Genomic DNA, 22,423 nt, shown 5'->3' with positions numbered 1-22,423 from the left:
CAAAGGTCACCGGATCTGGTGTCAATTTAAAGAAGTAGTCCAGTTACACATTTGTGGGCTTATAACTTGGCTTCTGAATGTCCTAGAGAGATCAGGTTTGTTTTAATGTACTCCAATCAACAGCCCCTACAACCACAAAAAGGAATGGAGTCATTAGCACTTTTGGTTTGTAAATGGCACCCAGAATTATGTTGCACGAAGCACAATTTCACATCATTCTGGGTCCATTTGTGTGAAAACAAGGTCCAATCAGGCTGAAACGCTACAAGAAGGTAGAATCTATTGAGTTGTAAGTGATCTGAACGTTTCAAGATGATTGCACATTACTATAGGGGGTAAAACCATGTCCCAAAGGTCACCCGGCCTGGTGTCACTTTAAAGAAGTAGTCCAGTTACACCTTTGTGGGCTTATAACTTGGCTTCTGAATATCCTAGAGAGATCAGGTTTGTTTTAGTGTACTCCAATCAACATCCCCTACAACCTCAAAAAGGAATGGAGTCATTAGCACTTATGGTTTGTAAATGGCACCCAGAATTATGTTGCACGAAGCACAATTTCACATCATTCTGGGTACCTTTGTGTGAAAACAAGGTCCAATCAGGCTGAAACGCTACAAGAAGGTAGAATCTATTGAGTTGTAAGTGATCTGAACGTTTCAAGATGATTGCACATTCCTATAGGGGGTAAAACCATGTCCCAAAGGTCACCGGGCCTGGTGTCACTTTAAAGAAGTAGTCCAGTTACACCTTTGTGGGCTTATAACTTGTCTTCTGAATATCCTAGAGAGATCAGGTTTGTTTTAGTGTACTCCAATCAACATCCCCTACAACCTCAAAAAGGAATGGAGTCATTAGCACTTATGGTTTTTAAATGGCACCCAGAATTATGCTGCACTAAGCACAATTTCACATCATTCTGGGTTCATTTGTGTGAAAACAAGGTCCAATCAGGCTGAAACGTTACAGGAAGGTAGAATCTATTGAGTTGTAAGTGATCCGAACGTTTCATGATAATAGCACTTTCCTAAGGGGGTCAAACCATGTCCCAAAGGTCACCGGATCTGGTGTGAATTTAAAGAAGTAGTCCATTTACACATTTGTGGGCTTATAACTTGGCTTCTGAATGTCCTAGAGAGATCAGGTTTGTTTTAATGTACTCCAACCAACAGCCCCTACAACCACAAAAAGGAATGGAGTCATTAGCACTTATGGTTTGTAAATGGCACCCAGAATTATGTTGCACGAAGCACAATTTCACATCATTCTGGGTCCATTTGTGTGAAAACAACGTCCAATCAGGCTGAAACGTTACAAGAAGGTAGAATCTATTGAGTTGTAAGTGATCTGAACGTTTCATGATGATCGCACATTCCTATAGGGGTTCAAACCATGTCCCAAAGGTCACCGGGCCTGGTGTCACTTTAAAGAAGTAGTCCAGTTACACCTTTGTGGGCTTATAACTTGGCTTCTGAATGTCCTAGAGAGGTTAGGTTTGTTTTAGTGTACTCCAATCAACAGCCCCTACAACCACAAAAAGGAATGGAGTCATTAGCACTTATGGTTTGTAAATGGCACCCAGAATTATGTTGCACAAAGCACAATTTCACATCATTCTGGGTTCATTTGTGTGAAAACAAGGTCCAATCAGGCTGAAACGTTACAGGAAGGTAGAATCTATTGTGTTGTAAGTGATCTGAACGTTTCATGATGATAGCACTTTCCTAAGGGGGTCAAACCATGTCCCAAAGGTCACCCGATCTGGTAACAATTTAAAGAAGTAGTCCAGTTACACATTTGTGGGCTTATAACTTGGCTTCTGAATGTCCTAGAGAGATCAGGTTTGTTTTAGTGTACGCCAATCAACATCCCCTACAACCTCAAAAAGGAATGGAGTCATTAGCACTTATGGTTTTTAAATGGCACCCAGAATTATGCTGCACTAAGCACAATTTCACATAATTCTGGGTTCATTTGTGTGAAAACAAGGTCCAATCAGGCTGAAACGTTACAGGAAGGTAGAATCTATTGAGTTGTAAGTGATCTGAACGTTTCATGATGATAGCACTTTCCTAAGGGGGTCAAACCATGTCCCAAAGGTCACCGGATCTGGTGTCAATTTAAAGAAGTAGTCCATTTACACATTTGTGGGCTTATAACTTGTCTTCTGAATGTCCTAGAGAGATCAGGTTTGTTTTAATGTACTCCAACCAACAGCCCCTACAACCACAAAAAGGAATGGAGTCATTAGCACTTATGGTTTGTAAATGGAACCCAGAAATATGTTGCACGAAGCACAATTTCACATCATTCTGGGTCCATTTGTGTGAAAACAAGGTCCAATCAGGCTGAAACGTTACAAGAAGGTAGAATCTATTGAGTTGTAAGTGATCTGAACGTCTCATGATGATCGCACATTCCTATAGGGGGTCAAACCATGTCCCAAAGGTCACCGGACCTGGTGTCACTTTAAAGAAGTAGTCCAGTTACACCTTTGAGGGCTTATAACTTGGCTTCTGAATGTCCTAGAGAGATGAGGTTTATTTTAGTGTACTCCAATCAACAGCCCCTACAAACTCAAAAAGGAATGGAGTCATTAGCACTTATGGTTTTTAAATTGCACCCAGAATTATGCTGCACGAAGCACAATTTCACATCATTCTGGGTCCATTTGTGTGAAAACAAGGTCCAATCAGACTGAAACGTTACAGGAAGGTAGAATCTATTGAGTTGTAAGTGATCTGAACGTTTCATGATTATAGCACTTTCCTAAGGGGGTCAAACCATGTCCCAAAGGTCACCGGATCTGGTGTGAATTTAAAGTAGTCCAGTTACACATTTGTGGGCTTATAACTTGGCTTCTGAATGTCCTAGAGAGATCAGATTTGTTTTAATGTGCTCCAATCAACAGCCCCTACAACCACAAAAAGGAATGGAGTCATTAGCACTTATGTTTTGTAAATGGCACCCAGAATTATGTTGCACGAAGCACAATTTCACATCATTCTGGGTCCATTTGTGTGAAAACAAGGTCCAATCAGGCTGAAACGCTACAAGAAGGTAGAATCTATTGAGTTGTAAGTTATCTGAACGTTTCATGATGATAGCACTTTCCTAAGGGGGTCAAACCATGTCCCAAAGGTCACCGGATCAGGTGTCAATTTAAAGAAGTAGTCCAGTTACACATTTGTGGGCTTATAACTTGGCTTCTAAATGTCCTAGAGAGATCAGGTTTGTTTTAATGTACTCCAACCAACAGCCCCTGCAACCACAAAAAGGAATGGAGTCATTAGCACTTATGGTTTGTAAATGGCACCCAGAATTATGTTGCACGAAGCACAATTTAACATCATTCTGGGTTCATTTGTGTGAAAACAAGGTCCAGTCAGGCTGAAACGTTACAGGAAGGTAGGATCTATTGAGTTGTAAGTGATCTGAACGTTTCATGATGATAGCACTTTCCTAAGGGGGTCAAAAAATGTCCCAAAGGTCACCGGATCTGGTGTCAATTTAAAGAAGTAGTCCAGTTACACATTTGTGGGCTTATAACTTGGCTTCTGAATGTCCTAGAGAGATCAGGTTTGTTTTAGTGTACGCCAATCAACAGCCCCTACAACCTCAAAAAGGAATGGAGTCATTAGCACTTATGGTTTTTAAATGGCACCCAGAATTATGCTGCACTAAGCACAATTTCACATAATTCTTGGTTCATTTGTGTGAAAACAAGGTCCAATCAGGCTGAAACGTTACAGGAAGGTAGAATCTATTGAGTTGTAAGTGATCTGAACGTTTCATGATGATAGCACTTTCCTAAGGGGGTCAAACCATGTCCCAAAGGTCACTGGATCTGGTGTCAATTTAAAGAAGTAGTCCAGTTACACATTTGTGGGCTTATAACTTGGCTTCTGAATGTCCTAGAGAGATCAGGTTTGTTTTAATGTACTCCAATCAACAGCCCCTACAACCACAAAAAGGAATGGAGTCATTAGCACTTATGGTTTGTAAATGGCACCCAGAATTATGTTGCACGAAGCACAATTTCACATCATTCTGGGTACCTTTGTGTGAAAACAAGGTCCAATCAGGCTGAAACGCTACAAGAAGGTAGAATCTATTGAGTTGTAAGTGATCTGAACGTTTCAAGATGATTGCACATTCCTATAGGGGGTAAAACCATGTCCCAAAGGTCACCGGGCCTGGTGTCACTTTAAAGAAGTAGTCCAGTTACACCTTTGTGGGCTTATAACTTGTCTTCTGAATATCCTAGAGAGATCAGGTTTGTTTTAGTGTACTCCAATCAACATCCCCTACAACCTCAAAAAGGAATGGAGTCATTAGCACTTATGGTTTTTAAATGGCACCCAGAATTATGCTGCACTAAGCACAATTTCACATCATTCTGGGTTCATTTGTGTGAAAACAAGGTCCAATCAGGCTGAAACGTTACAGGAAGGTAGAATCTATTGAGTTGTAAGTGATCCGAACGTTTCATGATAATAGCACTTTCCTAAGGGGGTCAAACCATGTCCCAAAGGTCACCGGATCTGGTGTGAATTTAAAGAAGTAGTCCATTTACACATTTGTGGGCTTATAACTTGGCTTCTGAATGTCCTAGAGAGATCAGGTTTGTTTTAATGTACTCCAACCAACAGCCCCTACAACCACAAAAAGGAATGGAGTCATTAGCACTTATGGTTTGTAAATGGCACCCAGAATTATGTTGCACGAAGCACAATTTCACATCATTCTGGGTCCATTTGTGTGAAAACAACGTCCAATCAGGCTGAAACGTTACAAGAAGGTAGAATCTATTGAGTTGTAAGTGATCTGAACGTTTCATGATGATAGCACTTTCCTAAGGGGGTCAAACCATGTCCCAAAGGTCACCCGATCTGGTAACAATTTAAAGAAGTAGTCCAGTTACACATTTGTGGGCTTATAACTTGGCTTCTGAATGTCCTAGAGAGATCAGGTTTGTTTTAGTGTACGCCAATCAACATCCCCTACAACCTCAAAAAGGAATGGAGTCATTAGCACTTATGGTTTTTAAATGGCACCCAGAATTATGCTGCACTAAGCACAATTTCACATAATTCTGGGTTCATTTGTGTGAAAACAAGGTCCAATCAGGCTGAAACGTTACAGGAAGGTAGAATCTATTGAGTTGTAAGTGATCTGAACGTTTCATGATGATAGCACTTTCCTAAGGGGGTCAAACCATGTCCCAAAGGTCACCGGATCTGGTGTCAATTTAAAGAAGTAGTCCAGTTACACATTTGTGCGCTTATAACTTGGCTTCTGAATGTCCTAGAGAGATCAGGTTTGTTTTAATGTACTCCAATCAACAGCCCCTACAACCACAAAAAGGAATGGAGTCATTAGCACTTTTGGTTTGTAAATGGCACCCAGAATTATGTTGCACGAAGCACAATTTCACATCATTCTGGGTCCATTTGTGTGAAAACAAGGTCCAATCAGGCTGAAACGCTACAAGAAGGTAGAATCTATTGAGTTGTAAGTGATCTGAACGTTTCAAGATGATTGCACATTACTATAGGGGGTAAAACCATGTCCCAAAGGTCACCCGGCCTGGTGTCACTTTAAAGAAGTAGTCCAGTTACACCTTTGTGGGCTTATAACTTGGCTTCTGAATATCCTAGAGAGATCAGGTTTGTTTTAGTGTACTCCAATCAACATCCCCTACAACCTCAAAAAGGAATGGAGTCATTAGCTCTTATGGTTTTTAAATGGCACCCAGAATTATATTGCACGAAGCACAATTTCACATCATTCTTGGTTCATTTGTGTGAAAACAAGGTCCAATCAGGCTGAAACGTTACAGGAAGGTAGAATCTATTGAGTTGTAAGTGATCCGAACGTTTCATGATGATAGCACTTTCCTAAGGGGGTCAAACCATGTCCCAAAGGTCACCGGATCTGGTGTCAATTTAAAGAAGTAGTCCATTTACACATTTGTGGGCTTATAACTTGGCTTCTGAATGTCCTTGAGAGATCAGGTTTGTTTTAGTGTACGCCAATCAACATCCCATACAACCTCAAAAAGGAATGGAGTCATTAGCACTTATGGTTTTTAAATGGCACCCAGAATTATGCTGCACTAAGCACAATTTCACATAGTTCTGGGTTCATTTGTGTGAAAACAAGGTCCAATCAGGCTGAAACGTTACAGGAAGGTAGAATCTATTGAGTTGTAAGTGATCTGAACGTTTCATGATGATAGCACTTTCCTAAGGGGGTCAAACCATGTCCCAAAGGTCACCGGATCTGGTTTCAATTTAAAGAAGTAGTCCAGTTACACATTTGTGGGCTTATAACTTGGCTTCTGAATGTCCTAGAGAGATCAGGTTTGTTTTAATGTACTCCAATCAACAGCCCCTACAACCACAAAAAGGAATGGAGTCATTAGCACTTATGGTTTGTAAATGGCACCCAGAATTATGTTGCACGAAGCACAATTTCACATCATTCTGGGTCCATTTGTGTGAAAACAAGGTCCAATCAGGCTTAAACGCTACAAGAAGGTAGAATCTATTGAGTTGTAAGTGATCTGAACGTTTCAAGATGATTGCACATTCCTATAGGGGGTCAAACCATGTCCCAAAGGTCACCGGGCCTGGTGTCACTTTAAAGAAGAAGTCCAGTTACACCTTTGTGGGCTTATAACTTGGCTTCTGAATATCCTAGAGAGATCAGGTTTGTTTTAGTGTACTCCAATCAACATCCCCTACAACCTCAAAAAGGAATGGAGTCATTAGCACTCATGGTTTTTAAATGGCACCCAGAATTATGCTGCACTAAGCACAATTTCACATCATTCTGGGTTCATTTGTGTGAAAACAAGGTCCAATCAGGCTGAAACGTTACAGGAAGGTAGAATCTATTGAGTTGTAAGTGATCTGAACGTTTCATGATGATAGCACTTTCCTAAGGGGGTCAAACCATGTCCCAAAGGTCACCGGATCTGGTGTCAATTTAAAGAAGTAGTCCAGTTACACATTTGTGGGCTTATAACTTGGCTTCTGAATGTCCTAGAGAGATCAGGTTTGTTTTATTGTACTCCAATCAACAGCCCCTACAACCACAAAAAGGAATGGAGTCATTAGCACTTTTGGTTTGTAAATGGCACCCAGAATTATGTTGCACGAAGCACAATTTCACATCATTCTGGGTCCATTTGTGTGAAAACAAGGTCCAATCAGGCTGAAACGCTACAAGAAGGTAGAATCTATTGAGTTGTAAGTGATCTGAACGTTTCAAGATGATTGCACATTACTATAGGGGGTAAAACCATGTCCCAAAGGTCACCCGGCCTGGTGTCACTTTAAAGAAGTAGTCCAGTTACACCTTTGTGGGCTTATAACTTGGCTTCTGAATATCCTAGAGAGATCAGGTTTGTTTTAGTGTACTCCAATCAACATCCCCTACAACCTCAAAAAGGAATGGAGTCATTAGCTCTTATGGTTTTTAAATGGCACCCAGAATTATATTGCACGAAGCACAATTTCACATCATTCTTGGTTCATTTGTGTGAAAACAAGGTCCAATCAGGCTGAAACGTTACAGGAAGGTAGAATCTATTGAGTTGTAAGTGATCCGAACGTTTCATGATGATAGCACTTTCCTAAGGGGGTCAAACCATGTCCCAAAGGTCACCGGATCTGGTGTCAATTTAAAGAAGTAGTCCATTTACACATTTGTGGGCTTATAACTTGGCTTCTGAATGTCCTTGAGAGATCAGGTTTGTTTTAGTGTACGCCAATCAACATCCCATACAACCTCAAAAAGGAATGGAGTCATTAGCACTTATGGTTTTTAAATGGCACCCAGAATAATGCTGCACGAAGCACAATTTCACATCATTCTGGGTCCATTTGTGTTAAAACAAGGTCCAATCAGGCTTAAACGCTACAAGAAGGTAGAATCTATTGAGTTGTAAGTGATCTGAACGTTTCAAGATGATTGCACATTCCTATAGGGGGTCAAACCATGTCCCAAAGGTCACCGGGCCTGGTGTCACTTTAAAGAAGAAGTCCAGTTACACCTTTGTGGGCTTATAACTTGGCTTCTGAATATCCTAGAGAGATCAGGTTTGTTTTAGTGTACTCCAATCAACATCCCCTACAACCTCAAAAAGGAATGGAGTCATTAGCACTTATGGTTTTTAAATGGCACCCAGAATTATGCTGCACTAAGCACAATTTCACATCATTCTGGGTTCATTTGTGTGAAAACAAGGTCCAATCAGGCTGAAATGTTACAGGAAGGTAGAATCTATTGAGTTGTAAGTGATCCGAACGTTTCATGATGATAGCTCTTTCCTAAGGGGGTCAAACCATGTCCCAAAGGTCCAAGGGCCTGGTGTCACTTTAAAGAAGTAGTTCAGTTACACCTTTGAGGGCTTATAACTTGGCTTCTGAATGTCCTAGAGAGGTTAGGTTTGTTTTAGTGTTCTCCAATCAAAAGCCCCTACAACCACTAAAATGAATGGAGTCATTAGCACTTATGGTTTGTAAATGGCACCCAGAATTATGTTGCACGAAGCACAATTTCACATCATTCTGGGCTCATTTGTGTGAAAACAAGGTCCAATCAGGCTGAAATGTTACAGGAAGGTAGAATCTATTGAGTTGTAAGTGATCTGAACGTTTCATGATGATAGCACTTTCCTAAGGGGGTCAAACCATGTCCCAAAGGTCACCGGATCTGGTGTCAATTTAAAGAAGTAGTCCAGTTACACATTTGTGGGCTTATAACTTGGCTTCTGAATGTCCTAGAGAGATCAGGTTTGTTTTAATGTCCTCCAACCAACAGCCCCTACAACCACAAAAAGGAATGGAGTCATTAGCACTTATGGTTTGTAAATGGCACCCAGAATTATGTTGAACGAAGCACAATTTCACATCATTCTGGGTTCATTTGTGTGAAAACAAGGTCCAATCAGGCTGAAACGTTACAGGAAGGTAGAATCTATTGAGTCGTAAGTGATCAGAACGTTTCATGATGATAGCACTTTCCTAAGGGGGTCAAAAAATGTCCCAAAGGTCACCGGATCTGGTGTCAATTTAAAGAAGTAGTCCAGTTACACATTTGTGGGCTTATAACTTGGCTTCTGAATGTCCTAGAGAGAACAAGTTTGTTTTAATGTGCTCCAATCAACAGCCCCTACAACCTCAAAAAGGAATGGAGTCATTAGCACTTATGGTTTTTAAATGGCACCCAGAATTATGCTGCACTAAGCACAATTTCACATAGTTCTGGGTTCATTTGTGTGAAAACAAGGTCCAATCAGGCTGAAACGTTACAGGAAGGTAGAATCTATTGAGTTGTAAGTGATCTGAACGTTTCATGATGATAGCACTTTCCTAAGGGGGTCAAACCATGTCCCAAAGGTCACCGGATCTGGTTTCAATTTAAAGAAGTAGTCCAGTTACACATTTGTGGGCTTATAACTTGGCTTCTGAATGTCCTAGAGAGATCAGGTTTGTTTTAATGTACTCCAATCAACAGCCCCTACAACCACAAAAAGGAATGGAGTCATTAGCACTTATGGTTTGTAAATGGCACCCAGAATTATGTTGCACGAAGCACAATTTCACATCATTCTGGGTCCATTTGTGTGAAAACAAGGTCCAATCAGGCTTAAACGCTACAAGAAGGTAGAATCTATTGAGTTGTAAGTGATCTGAACGTTTCAAGATGATTGCACATTCCTATAGGGGGTCAAACCATGTCCCAAAGGTCACCGGGCCTGGTGTCACTTTAAAGAAGAAGTCCAGTTACACCTTTGTGGGCTTATAACTTGGCTTCTGAATATCCTAGAGAGATCAGGTTTGTTTTAGTGTACTCCAATCAACATCCCCTACAACCTCAAAAAGGAATGGAGTCATTAGCACTCATGGTTTTTAAATGGCACCCAGAATTATGCTGCACTAAGCACAATTTCACATCATTCTGGGTTCATTTGTGTGAAAACAAGGTCCAATCAGGCTGAAACGTTACAGGAAGGTAGAATCTATTGAGTTGTAAGTGATCTGAACGTTTCATGATGATAGCACTTTCCTAAGGGGGTCAAACCATGTCCCAAAGGTCACCGGATCTGGTGTCAATTTAAAGAAGTAGTCCAGTTACACATTTGTGGGCTTATAACTTGGCTTCTGAATGTCCTAGAGAGATCAGGTTTGTTTTAATGTACTCCAATCAACAGCCCCTACAACCACAAAAAGGAATGGAGTCATTAGCACTTTTGGTTTGTAAATGGCACCCAGAATTATGTTGCACGAAGCACAATTTCACATCATTCTGGGTCCATTTGTGTGAAAACAAGGTCCAATCAGGCTGAAACGCTACAAGAAGGTAGAATCTATTGAGTTGTAAGTGATCTGAACGTTTCAAGATGATTGCACATTACTATAGGGGGTAAAACCATGTCCCAAAGGTCACCCGGCCTGGTGTCACTTTAAAGAAGTAGTCCAGTTACACCTTTGTGGGCTTATAACTTGGCTTCTGAATATCCTAGAGAGATCAGGTTTGTTTTAGTGTACTCCAATCAACATCCCCTACAACCTCAAAAAGGAATGGAGTCATTAGCTCTTATGGTTTTTAAATGGCACCCAGAATTATATTGCACGAAGCACAATTTCACATCATTCTTGGTTCATTTGTGTGAAAACAAGGTCCAATCAGGCTGAAACGTTACAGGAAGGTAGAATCTATTGAGTTGTAAGTGATCCGAACGTTTCATGATGATAGCACTTTCCTAAGGGGGTCAAACCATGTCCCAAAGGTCACCGGATCTGGTGTCAATTTAAAGAAGTAGTCCATTTACACATTTGTGGGCTTATAACTTGGCTTCTGAATGTCCTTGAGAGATCAGGTTTGTTTTAGTGTACGCCAATCAACATCCCATACAACCTCAAAAAGGAATGGAGTCATTAGCACTTATGGTTTTTAAATGGCACCCAGAATTATGCTGCACTAAGCACAATTTCACATAGTTCTGGGTTCATTTGTGTGAAAACAAGGTCCAATCAGGCTGAAACGTTACAGGAAGGTAGAATCTATTGAGTTGTAAGTGATCTGAACGTTTCATGATGATAGCACTTTCCTAAGGGGGTCAAACCATGTCCCAAAGGTCACCGGATCTGGTTTCAATTTAAAGAAGTAGTCCAGTTACACATTTGTGGGCTTATAACTTGGCTTCTGAATGTCCTAGAGAGATCAGGTTTGTTTTAATGTACTCCAATCAACAGCCCCTACAACCACAAAAAGGAATGGAGTCATTAGCACTTATGGTTTGTAAATGGCACCCAGAATTATGTTGCACGAAGCACAATTTCACATCATTCTGGGTCCATTTGTGTGAAAACAAGGTCCAATCAGGCTTAAACGCTACAAGAAGGTAGAATCTATTGAGTTGTAAGTGATCTGAACGTTTCAAGATGATTGCACATTCCTATAGGGGGTAAAACCATGTCCCAAAGGTCACCGGGCCTGGTGTCACTTTAAAGAAGAAGTCCAGTTACACCTTTGTGGGCTTATAACTTGGCTTCTGAATATCCTAGAGAGATCAGGTTTGTTTTAGTGTACTCCAATCAACATCCCCTACAACCTCAAAAAGGAATGGAGTCATTAGCACTTATGGTTTTTAAATGGCACCCAGAATTATGCTGCACTAAGCACAATTTCACATCATTCTGGGTTCATTTGTGTGAAAACAAGGTCCAATCAGGCTGAAATGTTACAGGAAGGTAGAATCTATTGAGTTGTAAGTGATCCGAACGTTTCATGATGATAGCTCTTTCCTAAGGGGGTCAAACCATGTCCCAAAGGTCCAAGGGCCTGGTGTCACTTTAAAGAAGTAGTTCAGTTACACCTTTGAGGGCTTATAACTTGGCTTCTGAATGTCCTAGAGAGGTTAGGTTTGTTTTAGTGTTCTCCAATCAAAAGCCCCTACAACCACTAAAATGAATGGAGTCATTAGCACTTATGGTTTGTAAATGGCACCCAGAATTATGTTGCACGAAGCACAATTTCACATCATTCTGGGCTCATTTGTGTGAAAACAAGGTCCAATCAGGCTGAAATGTTACAGGAAGGTAGAATCTATTGAGTTGTAAGTGATCTGAACGTTTCATGATGATAGCACTTTCCTAAGGGGGTCAAACCATGTCCCAAAGGTCACCGGATCTGGTGTCAATTTAAAGAAGTAGTCCAGTTACACATTTGTGGGCTTATAACTTGGCTTCTGAATGTCCTAGAGAGATCAGGTTTGTTTTAATGTCCTCCAACCAACAGCCCCTACAACCACAAAAAGGAATGGAGTCATTAGCACTTATGGTTTGTAAATGGCACCCAGAATTATGTTGAACGAAGCACAATTTCACATCATTCTGGGTTCATTTGTGTGAAAACAAGGTCCAATCAGGCTGAAACGTTACAGGAAGGTAGAATCTATTGAGTCGTAAGTGATCAGAACGTTTCATGATGATAGCACTTTCCTAAGGGGGTCAAAAAATGTCCCAAAGGTCACCGGATCTGGTGTCAATTTAAAGAAGTAGTCCAGTTACACATTTGTGGGCTTATAACTTGGCTTCTGAATGTCCTAGAGAGAACAAGTTTGTTTTAATGTGCTCCAATCAACAGCCCCTACAACCACAAAAAGGAATGGAGTCATTAGCACTTATGGTTTGTAAATGGCACCCAGATTTATGTTGCACGAAGCACAATTTCACATCATTCTGGGTCCATTTGTGTGAAAACAAGGTCCAATCAGGCTGAAACGCTACAAGAAGGTAGAATCTATTGAGTTGTAAGTGATCTGAACGTTTCATGATGATAGCACTTTCCTAAGGGGGTCAAACCATGTCCCAAAGGTCACCGGATCTGGTGTCAATTTAAAGAAGTAGTCCAGTTACACATTTGTGGGCTTATAACTTGGCTTCTGAATGTCCTAGAGAGATCAGGTTTGTTTTAGTGTACGCCAATCAACATCCCCTACAACCTCAAAAAGGAATGGAGTCATTAGCACTTATGGTTTGTAAATGGCACCCAGAATTATGTTGCACGAAGCACAATTTCACATCATTCTGGGTCCATTTGTGTGAAAACAAGGTCCAATCAGGCTGAAACGCTACAAGAAGGTAGAATCTATTGAGTTGTAAGTGATCTGAACGTTTCATGATGATAGCACTTTCCTAAGGGGGTCAAACCATGTCCCAAAGGTCACCGGATCTGGTGTCAATTTAAAGAAGTAGTCCAGTTACACATTTGTGGGCTTATAACTTGGCTTCTGAATGTCCTAGAGAGATCAGGTTTGTTTTAGTGTACGCCAATCAACATCCCCTACAACCTCAAAAAGGAATGGAGTCATTAGCACTTATGGTTTTTAAATGGCACCCAGAATTATGCTGCACTAAGCACAATTTCACATCATTCTGGGTTCATTTGTGTGAAAACAAGGTCCAATCAGGCTGAAACGTTACAGGAAGGTAGAATCTATTGAGTTGTAAGTGATCTGAACGTTTCGTGATGATAGCACTTTCCTAAGGGGGTCAAACCATGTCCCAAAGGTCACCGGATCTGGTGTCAATTTAAAGAAGTAGTCCAGTTACACATTTGTGGGCTTATAACTTGGCTTCTGAATGTCCTAGAGAGATCAGGTTTGTTTTAATGTACTCCAATCAACAGCCCCTACAACCACAAAAAGGAATGGAGTCATTAGCACTTTTGGTTTGTAAATGGCACCCAGACATATGTTGCACGAAGCACAATTTCACATCATTCTGGGTCCATTTGTGTGAAAACAAGGTCCAATCAGGCTGAAACGTTACAAGAAGGTAGAATCTATTGAGTTGTAAGTGATCTGAACGTTTCATGATGATCGCACTTTCCTAAGGGGGTCAAACCATGTCCCAAAGGTCACCGGATCTGGTGTCAATTTAAAGAAGTAGTCCAGTTACACATTTGTGGGCTTATAACTTGGCTTCTGAATGTCCTAGAGAGATCAGGTTTGTTTTAGTGTACGCCAATCAACATCCCCTACAACCTCAAAAAGGAATGGAGTCATTAGCACTTATGGTTTTTAAATGGCACCCAGAATTATGCTGCACTAAGCACAATTTCACATAATTCTGGGTTCATTTGTGTGAAAACAAGGTCCAATCAGGCTGAAACGTTACAGGAAGGTAGAATCTATTGAGTTGTAAGTGATCTGAACGTTTCGTGATGATAGCACTTTCCTAAGGGGGTCAAACCATGTCCCAAAGGTCACCGGATCTGGTGTCAATTTAAAGAAGTAGTCCAGTTACACATTTGTGGGCTTATAACTTGGCTTCTGAATGTCCTAGAGAGATCAGGTTTGTTTTAATGTACTCCAATCAACAGCCCCTACAACCACAAAAAGGAATGGAGTCATTAGCACTTTTGGTTTGTAAATGGCACCCAGACATATGTTGCACGAAGCACAATTTCACATCATTCTGGGTCCATTTGTGTGAAAACAAGGTCCAATCAGGCTGAAACGTTACAAGAAGGTAGAATCTATTGAGTTGTAAGTGATCTGAACGTTTCATGATGATCGCACATTCCTATAGGGGGTCAAACCATGTCCCAAAGGTCACCGGGCCTGGTGTCACTTTTAAGAAGTAGTTCAGTTACACCTTTGAGGGCTTATAACTTGGCTTCTGAATGTCCTAGAGAGGTTAGGTTTGTTTTAGTGTTCTCCAATCAAAAGCCCCTACAACCACAAAAAGGAATGGAGTCATTAGCACTTATGGTTTGTAAATGGCACCCAGAATTATGTTGCACGAAGCACAATTTCACATCATTCTGGGCTCATTTGTGTGAAAACAAGGTCCAATAAGGCTGAAACGTTACAGGAAGGTAGAATCTATTGAGTTGTAAGTGATCTGAACGTTTCATGATGATAGCACTTTCCTAAGGGGGTCAAACCATGTCCCAAAGGTCACCGGATCTGGTGTCAATTTAAAGAAGTAGTCCAGTTACACATTTGTGGGCTTATAACTTAACTTCTGAATGTCCTAGAGAGATCAGGTTTGTTTTAATGTACTCCAACCAACAGCCCCTACAACCACAAAAAGGAATGGAGTCATTAGCACTTATGGTTTGTAAATGGCACCCAGAATTATGTTGCACGAAGCACAATTTCACATCATTCTGGGTTCATTTGTGTGAAAATAAGGTCCAATCAGGCTGAAACGTTACAGGAAGGTAGAATCTATTGAGTTGTAAGTGATCTGAACGTTTCATGATGATAGCACTTTCCTAAGGGGGTCAAAAAATGTCCCAAAGGTCACCGGATCTGGTGTCAATTTAAAGAAGTAGTCCAGTTACACATTTGTGGGCTTATAACTTGGCTTCTGAATGTCCTAGAGAGATCAGGTTTGTTTTAATGTTCTCCAATCAACAGCCCCTACAACCACAAAAAGGAATGGAGTCATTAGCACTTATGGTTTGTAAATGGCACCCAGAATTATGTTGCACGAAGCACAATTTCACATCATTCTGGGTCCATTTGTGTGAAAACAAGGTCCAATCAGGCTTAAACGCTACAAGAAGGTAGAATCTATTGAGTTGTAAGTGATCTGAACGTTTCATGATGATAGCACTTTCCTAAGGGGGTCAAACCATGTCCCAAAGGTCACCGGATCTGGTGTCAATTTAAAGAAGTAGTCCAGTTACACATTTGTGGGCTTATAACTTGGCTTCTGAATGTCCTAGAGAGATCAGGTTTGTTTTAGTGTACGCCAATCAACATCCCCTACAACCTCAAAAAGGAATGGAGTCATTAGCACTTATGGTTTTTAAATGGCACCCAGAATTATGCTGCACTAAGCACAATTTCACATAATTCTGGGTTCATTTGTGTGAAAACAAGGTCCAATCAGGCTGAAACGTTACAGGAAGGTAGAATCTATTGAGTTGTAAGTGATCTGAACGTTTCGTGATGATAGCACTTTCCTAAGGGGGTCAAACCATGTCCCAAAGGTCACCGGATCTGGTGTCAATTTAAAGAAGTAGTCCAGTTACACATTTGTGGGCTTATAACTTGGCTTCTGAATGTCCTAGAGAGATCAGGTTTGTTTTAATGTACTCCAATCAACAGCCCCTACAACCACAAAAAGGAATGGAGTCATTAGCACTTTTGGTTTGTAAATGGCACCCAGACATATGTTGCACGAAGCACAATTTCACATCATTCTGGGTCCATTTGTGTGAAAACAAGGTCCAATCAGGCTGAAACGTTACAAGAAGGTAGAATCTATTGAGTTGTAAGTGATCTGAACGTTTCATGATGATCGCACTTTCCTAAGGGGGTCAAACCATGTCCCAAAGGTCACCGGATCTGGTGTCAATTTAAAGAAGTAGTCCAGTTACACATTTGTGGGCTTATAACTTGGCTTCTGAATGTCCTAGAGAGATCAGGTTTGTTTTAGTGTACGCCAATCAACATCCCCTACAACCTCAAAAAGGAATGGAGTCATTAGCACTTATGGTTTTTAAATGGCACCCAGAATTATGCTGCACTAAGCACAATTTCACATAATTCTGGGTTCATTTGTGTGAAAACAAGGTCCAATCAGGCTGAAACGTTACAGGAAGGTAGAATCTATTGAGTTGTAAGTGATCTGAACGTTTCGTGATGATAGCACTTTCCTAAGGGGGTCAAACCATGTCCCAAAGGTCACCGGATCTGGTGTCAATTTAAAGAAGTAGTCCAGTTACACATTTGTGGGCTTATAACTTGGCTTCTGAATGTCCTAGAGAGATCAGGTTTGTTTTAATGTACTCCAATCAACAGCCCCTACAACCACAAAAAGGAATGGAGTCATTAGCACTTTTGGTTTGTAAATGGCACCCAGACATATGTTGCACGAAGCACAATTTCACATCATTCTGGGTCCATTTGTGTGAAAACAAGGTCCAATCAGGCTGAAACGTTACAAGAAGGTAGAATCTATTGAGTTGTAAGTGATCTGAACGTTTCATGATGATCGCACATTCCTATAGGGGGTCAAACCATGTCCCAAAGGTCACCGGGCCTGGTGTCACTTTAAAGAAGTAGTTCAGTTACACCTTTGAGGGCTTATAACTTGGCTTCTGAATGTCCTAGAGAGGTTAGGTTTGTTTTAGTGTTCTCCAATCAAAAGCCCCTACAACCACAAAAAGGAATGGAGTCATTAGCACTTATGGTTTGTAAATGGCACCCAGAATTATGTTGCACGAAGCACAATTTCACATCATTCTGGGCTCATTTGTGTGAAAACAAGGTCCAATAAGGCTGAAACGTTACAGGAAGGTAGAATCTATTGAGTTGTAAGTGATCTGAACGTTTCATGATGATAGCACTTTCCTAAGGGGGTCAAACCATGTCCCAAAGGTCACCGGATCTGGTGTCAATTTAAAGAAGTAGTCCAGTTACACATTTGTGGGCTTATAACTTAACTTCTGAATGTCCTAGAGAGATCAGGTTTGTTTTAATGTACTCCAACCAACAGCCCCTACAACCACAAAAAGGAATGGAGTCATTAGCACTTATGGTTTGTAAATGGCACCCAGAATTATGTTGCACGAAGCACAATTTCACATCATTCTGGGTTCATTTGTGTGAAAATAAGGTCCAATCAGGCTGAAACGTTACAGGAAGGTAGAATCTATTGAGTTGTAAGTGATCTGAACGTTTCATGATGATAGCACTTTCCTAAGGGGGTCAAAAAATGTCCCAAAGGTCACCGGATCTGGTGTCAATTTAAAGAAGTAGTCCAGTTACACATTTGTGGGCTTATAACTTGGCTTCTGAATGTCCTAGAGAGATCAGGTTTGTTTTAATGTTCTCCAATCAACAGCCCCTACAACCACAAAAAGGAATGGAGTCATTAGCACTTATGGTTTGTAAATGGCACCCAGAATTATGTTGCACGAAGCACAATTTCACATCATTCTGGGTCCATTTGTGTGAAAACAAGGTCCAATCAGGCTGAAACGCTACAAGAAGGTAGAATCTATTGAGTTGTAAGTGATCTGAACGTTTCAAGATGATTGCACATTCCTATAGGGGGTAAAACCATGTCCCAAAGGTCACCGGGCCTGGTGTCACTTTAAAGAAGTAGTCCAGTAACACATTTGTGGGCTTATAACTTGGCTTCTGAATGTCCTAGAGAGATCAGGTTTGTTTTAATGTGCTCCAATCAACAGCCCCTACAACCACAAAAAGGAATGGAGTCATTAGCACTTATGGTTTGTAAATGGCACCCAGAATTATGTTGCACGAAGCACAATTTCACATCATTCTGGGTCCATTTGTGTGAAAACAAGGTCCAATCAGGCTGAAACGCTACAAGAAGGTAGAATCTATTGAGTTGTAAGTGATCTGAACGTTTCATGATGATAGCACTTTCCTAAGGGGGTCAAACCATGTCCCAAAGGTCACCGGATCTGGTGTCAATTTAAAGAAGTAGTCCAGTTACACATTTGTGGGCTTATAACTTGGCTTCTGAATGTCCTAGAGAGATCAGGTTTGTTTTAGTGTACGCCAATCAACATCCCCTACAACCTCAAAAAGGAATGGAGTCATTAGCACTTATGGTTTTTAAATGGCACCCAGAATTATGCTGCACTAAGCACAATTTCACATAATTCTGGGTTCATTTGTGTGAAAACAAGGTCCAATCAGGCTGAAACGTTACAGGAAGGTAGAATCTATTGAGTTGTAAGTGATCTGAACGTTTCATGATGATAGCACTTTCCTAAGGGCGTCAAACCATGTCCCAAAGGTCACCGGATCTGGTGTCAATTTAAAGAAGTAGTCCAGTTACACATTTGTGGGCTTATAACTTGGCTTCTGAATGTCCTAGAGAGATCAGGTTTGTTTTAATGTACTCCAACCAACAGCCCCTACAACCACAAAAAGGAATGGAGTAATTAGCACTTATGGTTTGTAAATGGCACCCAGAATTATGTTGCACGAAGCACAATTTCACATCATTCTGGGTCCATTTGTGTGAAAACAAGGTCCAATCAGGCTGAAACGCTACAAGAAGGTAGAATCTATTGAGTTGTAAGTGATCTGAACGTTTCAAGATGATTGCACATTCCTATAGGGGGTCAAACCATGTCCCAAAGGTCACCGGGCCTGGTGTCACTTTAAAGAAGGAGTCCAGTTACACCTTTGTGGGCTTATAACTTGTCTTCTGAATATCCTAGAGAGATCAGGTTTGTTTTAGTGTACTCCAATCAACAGCCCCTACAACCTCAAAAAGGAATGGAGTCATTAGCACTTATGGTTTTTAAATGGCACCCAGAATTATGTTGCACGAAGCACAATTTCATATCATTCTGGGTTCATTTGTGTGAAAACAAGGTCCAATCAGGCGTAAACGTTACAGGAAGGTAGAATCTATTGAGTTGTAAGTGATCCGAACGTTTCATGATGATAGCACTTTCCTAAGAGGGTCAAACCATGTCCCAAAAGTCACCCGATCTGGTGTCAATTTAAAGAAGTAGTCCAGTTACACATTTGTGGGCTTATAACTTGGCTTCTGAATGTCCTAGAGAGATCAGGTTTGTTTTAGTGTACTCCAATCAACAGCCCCTACAACCACAAAAAGGAATGGAGTCATTAGCACTTAAGGTTTGTAAATGGCACCCAGAATTATGTTGCACGAAGCACAATTTCACATCATTCTGGGTTCATTTGTGTGAAAACAAGGTCCAATCAGGCTGAAACGTTACAGGAAGGTAGAATCTATTGAGTTGTAAGTGATCCAAACGTTTCATGATGATAGCACTTTCCTAAGGGGGTCAAACCATGTCCCAAAGGTCACCGGATCTGGTGTCAATTTAAAGAAGTAGTCCATTTACACATTTGTGGGCTTATAACTTGGCTTCTGAATGTCCTAGAGAGATCAGGTTTGTTTTAGTGTACTCCAATCAACAGCCCCTACAACCACAAAAAGGAATGGAGTCATTAGCACTTAAGGTTTGTAAATGGCACCCAGAATTATGTTGCACGAAGCACAATTTCACATCATTCTGGGTCCATTTATGTGAAAACAACGTCATAATCAGGCTGAAACGCTACAAGAAGGTAGAACCTATTGAGTTGTAAGTGATCTGAACGTTTCATGATGATCGCACATTCCTATAGGGGGTAAAACCATGTCCCAAAGGTCACCGGGCCTGGTGTCACTTTAAAAAAGTAGTCCAGTTACACCTTTGTGGGCTTTTAACTTGGCTTCTGAATGTCCGAGAGAGGTTAGGTTTGTTTTAGTGTACTCCAATCAACAGCCCCTACAACCACAAAAAGGAATGGAGTCATTAGCACTTATGGTTTTTAAATGGCACCCAGAATTATGCTGCACTAAGCACAATTTCACATAATTCTGGGTTCATTTGTGTGAAAACAAGGTCCAATCAGGCTGAAACGTTACAGGAAGGTAGAATCTATTGAGTTGTAAGTGATCTGATTGTTTCATGATGATAGCACTTTCCTAAGGGGGTCAAACCATGTCCCAAAGGTCACCGGATCTTGTGTCAATTTAAAGAAGTAGTCCAGTTACACATTTGTGGGCTTATAACTTGGCTTCTGAATGTCCTAGAGAGATCAGGTTTGTTTTAATGTACTCCAATCAACAGCCCCTACAACCACAAAAAGGAATGGAGTCATTAGCACTTATGGTTTGTAAATGGCACCCAGAATTATGTTGCACGAAGCACAATTTCACATCATTCTGGGTCCATTTGTGTGAAAACAAGGTCCAATCAGGCTGAAACGCTACAAGAAGGTAGAATCTATTGAGTTGTAAGTGATCTGAACGTTTCAAGATGATTGCACATTCCTATAGGGGGTAAAACTATGTCCCAAAGGTCACCGGGCCTGGTGTCACTTTAAAGAAGTAGTCCAGTTACACCTTTGTGGGCTTATAACTTGTCTTCTGAATATCCTAGAGAGATCAGGTTTGTTTTAGTGTACTCCAATCAACATCCCCTACAACCTCAAAAAGGAATGGAGTCATTAGCACTTATGGTTTTTAAATGGCACCCAGAATTATGCTGCACTAAGCACAATTTCACATCATTCTGGGTTCATTTGTCTGAAAACAAGGTCCAATCAGGCTGAAACGTTACAGGAAGGTAGAATCTATTGAGTTGTAAGTGATCCGAACGTTTCATGATGATAGCACTTTCCTAAGGGGGTCAAACCATGTCCCAAAGGTCACCGGATCTGGTGTCAATTTAAAGAAGTAGTCCATTTACACATTTGTGGGCTTATAACTTGGCTTCTGAATGTCCTAGAGAGATCAGGTTTGTTTTAATGTACTCCAACCAACAGCCCCTACTACCACAAAAAGGAATGGAGTCATTAGCACTTATGGTTTGTAAATGGCACCCAGAATTATGTTGCACGAAGCACATTTTCACATCATTCTGGGTCCATTTGTGTGAAAACAAGGTCCAATCAGGCTGAAACGTTAAAAGAAGGTAGAATCTATTGATTTGTAAGTGATCTGAACGTTTCATGATGATCGCACATTCCTATAGGGGGTCAAACCATGCCCCAAAGGTCACCGGGCCTGGTGTCACTTTAAAGAAGTGGTCCATTTACACATTTGTGGGCTTATAACTTGACTTCTGAATGTCCTAGAGAGATCAGGTTTGTTTTAATGTACTCCAACCAACAGCCCCTACAACCACAAAAAGGAATGGAGTCATTAGCACTTATGGTTTGTAAATGGCACCCAGAATTATGTTGCACGAAGCACAATTTCACATCATTCTGGGTCCATTTGTGTGAAAACAACGTCCAATCAGGCTGAAACGCAACAAGAAGGTAGAACCTATTGAGTTGTAAGTGATCTGAACGTTTCAAGATGATCGCACATTCCTATAGGGGGTAAAACCATGTCCCAAAGGTCATCGGGCCTGGTGTCACTTTAAAGAAGTAGTCCAGTTACACCTTTGTGGGCTTATAACTTGGCTTCTGAATGTCCGAGAGAGGTTAGGTTTGTTTTAGTGTACTCCAATCAACAGCCCCTACAACCACAAAAAGGAATGGAGTCATTAGCACTTATGGTTTGTAAATGGCACCCAGAATTATGTTGCACAAAGCACAATTTCACATCATTCTGGGTTCATTTGTGTGAAAACAAGGTCCAATCAGGCTGAAACGTTACAGGAAGGTAGAATCTATTGAGTTGTAAGTGATCTCATCGTTTCATGATGATAGCCCTTTCCTAAGGGCGTCAAACCATGTCCCAAAGGTCACCGGATCTGGTGTCAATTTAAAGAAGTAGTCCAGTTACACATTTGTGGGCTTATAACTTGGCTTCTGAATGTCCTAGAGAGATCAGGTTTGTTTTAATGTACTCCAACCAACAGCCCCTACAAC

This window comes from Nothobranchius furzeri, chromosome 3, assembly GCF_043380555.1.
Source record: "Nothobranchius furzeri strain GRZ-AD chromosome 3, NfurGRZ-RIMD1, whole genome shotgun sequence".
NCBI lineage: Eukaryota > Metazoa > Chordata > Actinopteri > Cyprinodontiformes > Nothobranchiidae > Nothobranchius > Nothobranchius furzeri.
The sequence above is the reverse complement of the archived record's forward strand: the minus strand, read 5'-3'. Positions refer to the sequence as shown.